Genomic DNA, 6647 nt, shown 5'->3' with positions numbered 1-6647 from the left:
ACACACACACACACACACACACACACACACACACACACAGAATGCGGAAGCGGAACAGACGAGGGAACGATTTCAAAACATTAATGCATGCGGCGCTTGGGCCGTGTCCTAAATCAAAGAGGTCACATCATGCATTGCTTTCTTTATTTGTTAGAAAGCCAACATTTTAGTGGTTTTATTCCAGTATCTTTAATTTCCATCATCTCTATGCTAGTATATTTCTAAAAGTCAGTCAGCTGACGTACACTCTCTCTTCCAGGTAAACAGAGAAAGAATGCTGATGACATCATATAAATATAAAAATATAAATAATATTTAAAAGCACAAATTCAGTATTAAAAGCATCCACCAAAAAATCAGAACACAAAAATTATATTATTTATTTATTAATTTTTTTCACAGTTAAATACAATCGTTAAAAAAAAGTGTTTTTTAAATTAGCATTTTTTAATGCTAATAATAGTTTAATAACATTATACTACACTATATTACAATTAGGGCTGTCAGTTTAACGTGTTAACTTAATTAGTTATGAAAAAAATTACGTGATTAAAATATTGTAACGTAGTTAATGCACTGGCCCCACCCCCAGACCTGTACGTCATCTTACATTTCATACAGTTGATAAATATGATGATATGATAACTTCTTAAACGCAGTTATGCCCTAAAATTCAAGATATTGTGGCAAAAATGTCCCTGTATGAGTTTTTGTCTCATATTTATATCATACGATAAGCAATATATCACATTAAAAATAAAATATAAAATTCAGTATATAAAAAGTTAATATTGTGTTATATTTTAAATGCAATTTGTCTGTTTTTTGACCAATTATGCCAATGAAAATATTATCTATAAAGCCACAGCGGAACTGTTGTGCGTCTCCAAGCAACACATCATTTTGAACAAATCTGTGAACCAATGATTCAAAGGCCCATTCATAAAGAGAGCCGTGTACTTCATTCTTGAATAGGGGTGTAACGGTACACAAACATGACGGTTTGACCTCACGGTTCGGTATGGTTTCGGTACAGCAGGGCGAAAAAAAAAATATATATATAGATTTTTTAATTAAACAATGTTTTATTGAACAAATTGTTCTTTATTTAAATAACTTCAATTAGAATAAAAATCTTTAAATCTACCTCATAAAATAATTTTTTTTTTAAATCAATAAAAAAAAAAATCTACCTCTGCTTTAAACTATAAGCAGCCCTTTTACATTAGGTCTACTATAAGATAACAATTAAAAACAGAGCCCAAATTTTAATTTAATTACCATTTATTTTTAACTATAATAATAAACACTCAAATTAAAAAATTGTATGCAGACATGTAAATTGCACTCAATGCAGTTTTTAAATTAACTTGAAAATATACTTTAAATACTTGAAATATAATCATTTGCACAGTGGCTGTCATAACTTGTTTCCATAAAATATTTATTTAAATATAGCCTACATTAAATAATTAAGACGTCACTAACAGGTAGGCCTAAAGTAAAATATAATGAGTATAGAGTCTAATATTTTGCGAAATGCTCTTCTCTAGACTTAATTTCTCTGGTGAACTGACGAGCTGTGGACACTGATGACTTGCCTGAGGTAAATGAAATGCTACATGACATTTTGTTTACAAGCTGTTTTAAATCACATCTTTCCGCGAGTGAAGAACTGAGGCGTATATACAGTGATTTGTTGCACCATTTATTGTCTGAATTTATTGAAAAAATGTAATCATTTGTTTGGTACACAAGTGACCGAAAGATCTGTACCCAAACATTTTCGGTACGAATACGTGTACCGTTACACCCCTATTCTTGTATGGATCAGGAGTTTGAACGAATCGAATGAATGAATGACTCAAAGACATTTACCGCCACCTGCTGGCAGTTTTAGTTTCTTATTTAGAGATTCATTTCATTAATAATAATAATAATAAGTCATCATCATCATCATCATTAAAGTGATAGTTAGGATACAAACTGTATCCGGTATGATAAGAATGCCATGTTACATTTTATGTTATGTTACGTTATGTTGCATTTTCACTGTTTACAATGGCAGGGCCTGACATCTTGTCTTTTTGGCTTGTTGTTTCTGTTTGCACTTTAACCCAAAGGAGGAAATCCAGATCAAATCCCAGATGGGAAAATCAAAACAAAATAAAGTTAAAACTTGTTTTGAACGAATGCTGATGACATCATATAAATATAAAAATATAAATAATATTTAAAAGCACAAATTCAGTATTAAAAGCATCCACCAAAAAATCAGAACACAAAAATTATATTATTTATTTATTAATTTTTTTCACAGTTAAATACAATCGTTAAAAAAAAGTGTTTTTTAAATTAGCATTTTTTAATGCTAATAATAGTTTAATAACATTATACTACACTATATTACAATTAGGGCTGTCAGTTTAACGTGTTAACTTAATTAGTTATGAAAAAAATTACGTGATTAAAATATTGTAACGTAGTTAATGCACTGGCCCCACCCCCAGACCTGTACGTCATCTTACATTTCATACAGTTGATAAATATGATGATATGATAACTTCTTAAACGCAGTTATGCCCTAAAATTCAAGATATTGTGGCAAAAATGTCCCTGTATGAGTTTTTGTCTCATATTTATATCATACGATAAGCAATATATCACATTAAAAATAAAATATAAAATTCAGTATATAAAAAGTTAATATTGTGTTATATTTTAAATGCAATTTGTCTGTTTTTTGACCAATTATGCCAATGAAAATATTATCTATAAAGCCACAGCGGAACTGTTGTGCGTCTCCAAGCAACACATCATTTTGAACAAATCTGTGAACCAATGATTCAAAGGCCCATTCATAAAGAGAGCCGTGTACTTCATTCTTGAATAGGGGTGTAACGGTACACAAACATGACGGTTTGACCTCACGGTTCGGTATGGTTTCGGTACAGCAGGGCGAAAAAAAAAATATATATATAGATTTTTTAATTAAACAATGTTTTATTGAACAAATTGTTCTTTATTTAAATAACTTCAATTAGAATAAAAATCTTTAAATCTACCTCATAAAATAATTTTTTTTTTAAATCAATAAAAAAAAAAATCTACCTCTGCTTTAAACTATAAGCAGCCCTTTTACATTAGGTCTACTATAAGATAACAATTAAAAACAGAGCCCAAATTTTAATTTAATTACCATTTATTTTTAACTATAATAATAAACACTCAAATTAAAAAATTGTATGCAGACATGTAAATTGCACTCAATGCAGTTTTTAAATTAACTTGAAAATATACTTTAAATACTTGAAATATAATCATTTGCACAGTGGCTGTCATAACTTGTTTCCATAAAATATTTATTTAAATATAGCCTACATTAAATAATTAAGACGTCACTAACAGGTAGGCCTAAAGTAAAATATAATGAGTATAGAGTCTAATATTTTGCGAAATGCTCTTCTCTAGACTTAATTTCTCTGGTGAACTGACGAGCTGTGGACACTGATGACTTGCCTGAGGTAAATGAAATGCTACATGACATTTTGTTTACAAGCTGTTTTAAATCACATCTTTCCGCGAGTGAAGAACTGAGGCGTATATACAGTGATTTGTTGCACCATTTATTGTCTGAATTTATTGAAAAAATGTAATCATTTGTTTGGTACACAAGTGACCGAAAGATCTGTACCCAAACATTTTCGGTACGAATACGTGTACCGTTACACCCCTATTCTTGTATGGATCAGGAGTTTGAACGAATCGAATGAATGAATGACTCAAAGACATTTACCGCCACCTGCTGGCAGTTTTAGTTTCTTATTTAGAGATTCATTTCATTAATAATAATAATAATAAGTCATCATCATCATCATCATTAAAGTGATAGTTAGGATACAAACTGTATCCGGTATGATAAGAATGCCATGTTACATTTTATGTTATGTTACGTTATGTTGCATTTTCACTGTTTACAATGGCAGGGCCTGACATCTTGTCTTTTTGGCTTGTTGTTTCTGTTTGCACTTTAACCCAAAGGAGGAAATCCAGATCAAATCCCAGATGGGAAAATCAAAACAAAATAAAGTTAAAACTTGTTTTGAACAATTTTAAGTAGGGGAGAAAAAAATCAATTTAAATCGTAAATCAGATTTTTTGTGAAAAAATCGGGGACTTTTTTTTTTTTAGGCCATATCACCCAGCCCTAAGTTTATGTGTAATACGTTTTGTTGAATCAAATATAATATTTCTTTCTAAAGCTACTCTTTGCAATATCTACTTGATACTTTCTCATGTAACACAATAATAGCTTTAAATGATCTTTTGTGGGTAATTTTACAGCCAAATTCAATTTGTGATTAATTAGATTAATTAATCGACACATCATGTAATTAATTAGATTAAAAAAATGTAATCGACTGACAGCCCTAATTATAATATATTATTATAATATAAACTATTATTATCCTCATTACCATTAAAACTAACTCATTTTATTTATTATTTTATAATAGTTTAATAATTCCAATAGTTTTTCATTGGTATTGAAATTGGTGCAGAGAACCATGAAATTTTACTGTAATTAGTACCAACTATGCTGGTATTGTGACAAAATTATGTAAAAATGAAAAACTATTAAGCTGTTAAGCGAACTTTAGTCGTTTACGGTTTTAATGCATATTTCAATACAGAAAACAATTTAGTGCCATTGCTAGCAACGCAAAAATAATGGGCTCGATTCCCAGGGAATGCATGAACTGAGTAAAAAAATGCATAACTTGAATGCAATGCAAGTCGCTTTGGATAAAAGCATCTGTCAAATTCAAAAACGTGAATGTAAATGCATAATGTTTTCATTGAGGTAAAAGAGTCTTCAGTAGAATTAGTCATCAGTGACGCTCACACAGTCATTCTTATAAGTCAAATGGCAAAAACAGAAAAAGAATGTCCAGACAGCTGGTGAATAACTGGCATTTTATTTTCCCACCGAAGCCCGTTTCTACTCACATTTGGTGCTTGGCGAGTGTGTATGTGTGAACATATGTTTGTGCTGGAGTGTGTGTGTGTCTGCACGCATTCAGCATGTGACTAAATGAATCCTGTTGTGTATTTGTGCATTGGCTGATATTTTTAACCAAATCCAGAGCATATAACACATTAAGCCTCTTTCAAACATAACTCTCCATCCTGACGTCAGCGTAAGCCCTAATTCTGCATGAGCGGAGCAGCAGACGCTGCTGTAAAGCGCATATTTGGCCTAACTAGCAGCGGTTCGGTCAGAAGGAGCTGCGAACGCCAAACGCCACGAAAAACACAGATGGCAGATTGATGTCGGGCTCAGTGAATGAATACAGGTCACGCTGGCGGCGCGAGTTCAGCACTTTCCCAACACGTCCTCCTGAACACCGCTAATCTCACTTCCACTTTAATAAAACCATTTCTACAATTCAGAAGAGTCACAAATGGAAGTGCAACGTTCAGTCTGTCACTGCAAACAAACTACATGATCAATTGATGTACAAAACTGTATGTACAGAAATCCAGATCCAGACCCACATGTTGAAATTGATGCGACTGCGACATTTTATTAATGCAACATCATCCATTTAATGTCATTTAATTTAGTAATGTGCTAAATTTAAACTAACCAATTTTAATTATTTTTGTCATTGTTTGTCATTTTTGTTATTAAAATATAAAAAAAATTTAATAAATTTTTTAAAAACCAAGATATGGTAAAAAGCCAAGTATTGTCTATAATAAAATATTGTTTATCGCCGTCCATACATTTATGTAATTTTCTTTAGTACTACACTACATTTTTAGAAATAAAAAAGAATAATGATTAACAATAACCAATAACTTTTTCAATTTATATAAAAAAAGAGCCACATTTGGTAACAGGCCAAAAATTCTCAATTATACTATAATAAAATGCTAATTTAAAATGCTATTTTTTTTTATTTAAAAAAAGTTTATTATTGTTTATTATAATTATTCTTATTTATTATTAAAATTTTTAATTTTTAATTAATTAATTTAAAAAACAACATGCAGTAAAAAGTCAGAAATTGTATCACTTTTACTATAATTAATGCAAATTTAAAATACTAAATTTTAAAAAATACATGGAAAGAAAAAAATGTGTTACTGTTTATTATAATTATTCTTATTTATTATTAAAATATTGAATTTTTAATTAATTACTTTTAAACAATTAATTTAAAACTTTGGTGCCACGTTAGGCCTGTCACTGCAAAAGTCATCCATTTGTAATTTGTCATACAAATTTTTAAATAATAAAATAAAATAAATAAAAATAACAAAAAACAACTATTGCATTTATTTATTTTAACAACAACAACAACAACAAAAAATTTAACATATGGTAAAATGTTGCTTTCATTATACCGTATTGGCCCGAATATAAGACGACCCTGATTATAAGACGACCCCCCTTTTTCCAGATGTACCTTTTGGAAAAAAGCTTTTTAAAAAACAAATCTTTTTCGCAGTAAAACACATTTTGTCTTCAATTATTTTCATATTGCATATTTTTCCTATTTTAATTTTTGTTTTGAAAGTATGGTAAAAACTGGTAAAATGTACCAACAATCACATTTAAAAAATAGGCACTTTTTGAT

The 6647-nt window shown here is 29.8% G+C and overlaps 1 protein-coding gene across 2 annotated transcripts in view; it reads right to left on the bottom strand.

Moving 5' to 3' along the window:
* LOC107558389 (mitogen-activated protein kinase kinase kinase 13-like) overlaps positions 1-6647 on the bottom strand; it is a 77971-nt gene that overhangs the window by 37374 nt on the left and 33950 nt on the right. The gene's annotated exons all lie outside the window — the stretch shown is intronic.

The sequence above is a fragment of the Sinocyclocheilus grahami genome, unplaced genomic scaffold, assembly GCF_001515645.1.
Source record: "Sinocyclocheilus grahami isolate Dianchi unplaced genomic scaffold, SAMN03320097.WGS_v1.1 scaffold644.1, whole genome shotgun sequence".
NCBI classification, from domain to species: domain Eukaryota; kingdom Metazoa; phylum Chordata; class Actinopteri; order Cypriniformes; family Cyprinidae; genus Sinocyclocheilus; species Sinocyclocheilus grahami.
This window is presented reverse-complemented; position numbering and strand designations above follow the sequence as displayed.